Source organism: Henckelia pumila, chromosome 2 (genome assembly GCF_033568475.1).
Source record: "Henckelia pumila isolate YLH828 chromosome 2, ASM3356847v2, whole genome shotgun sequence".
NCBI lineage: Eukaryota > Viridiplantae > Streptophyta > Magnoliopsida > Lamiales > Gesneriaceae > Henckelia > Henckelia pumila.
Genome location: NC_133121.1, coordinates 114,776,806 through 114,778,045, shown reverse-complemented (window position 1 = coordinate 114,778,045; position 1,240 = coordinate 114,776,806). Strand labels below are relative to the sequence as shown.

General features: G+C 28.6%; 1 non-coding gene across 1 annotated transcript; it reads left to right on the top strand.

Annotated features, from left to right (window-relative positions):
• The first annotated feature begins 243 nt into the window (after positions 1-243).
• Positions 244-354, top strand: LOC140885928 (small nucleolar RNA R71). Its single transcript, XR_012151340.1, has one exon. It is a non-coding gene; the product is annotated as a small nucleolar RNA R71 (small nucleolar RNA).
• Positions 355-1,240: the final 886 nt, after the last annotated feature.

The window sequence follows — 1,240 nt, the reverse complement described above, 5'->3', positions numbered from 1 at the left end:
ACATCTACATCATCTTTAAGATGATAAATACCACCCCCATTTGTTGAATTATTGGTTTTACTTGGTGGTTCAATTGAGCCTATATTATCCCAATTTTGAGCATTTTCTGCTAATGACTCCAAATATTCCATAGCTTCATTTGGGTTTTTATCTTCAAAAGTTCCATTACACATGAATTCTATCATTTGCCTATCTTTAGGTATTAAACCTTCATAAAAGTGAGAAACTATTCTCCATATTTCAAAACCATGATGTGGGCTTGTATTAAGTAACTCTTTATATCTATCCCAACATTGATAAAATGTTTCCCCTTGTTTTTGAGAAAAAGTTGTAATTTGTCTTTTAAAAGAGTTTGTTCTATGGGAAGGAAAAAACTTTTTTAGAAATTGTTGTTGCATTTCTTCCCATGATCTTATTGAAATTGATCTCAAATTTTGCAACCATGTTTTAGCTTTATCTTTTAAGGAAAAAGGGAAAAGCTTTAATCGAACAGTATCCATGCTACAATTTTGATCATTATAAGTGTTGCAAACCTCCTCAAATTCTCTTAAATGCAAATATGGATTTTCAGAATCTAAGCCATGAAAATTTGGTAAAAGTTGAATGACTTGTGGCTTAAAATTGAAATTAGATGCATCAGAAGGAAAAACTAAACAAGATGGTGTACTAGTTCTTATTGGATTCATATGGTGCCTAAGTGTTCTTGGTTGTTCATGTTCTTGATGATTATTATTATTATTATTATCATCTTGATTATTAAAATTATCGTGCATGTTTAAAATATTTTCAGTTACTCGAACAAGTCTACCACTTTGTTTACGACTCCAAACAATCATACAATTAAAAACAACATACTATTTACATAATAAACAAAATTAAACTTAATTTATACCTCCCCGGCAACGGCGCCAAAAACTTGCTACAACTTAAATTGTAATTCACCCAAGTGTAGGTTGTCTGCAAGTAATATACTCGTGAGTACGAGATCGATCCACGGAGAGGATGTTGTAAGTTTAATTTTAGCAATAATATATTATAGATGAAAATATTATTATAAAACTTCAAATACACAAATTATAAAATTGTCAAGGTTTCAAAGGTTCATTGTTGGTTTATTTAAGATTGCTAAATAAAAATAAATAAAAGAAACTAAAATAAAAATAAACATAAAAGAACAATGAAATATTTAAACAAGTATATCATATAATATAGTTCCCACTATATTAATATCAGATTAACC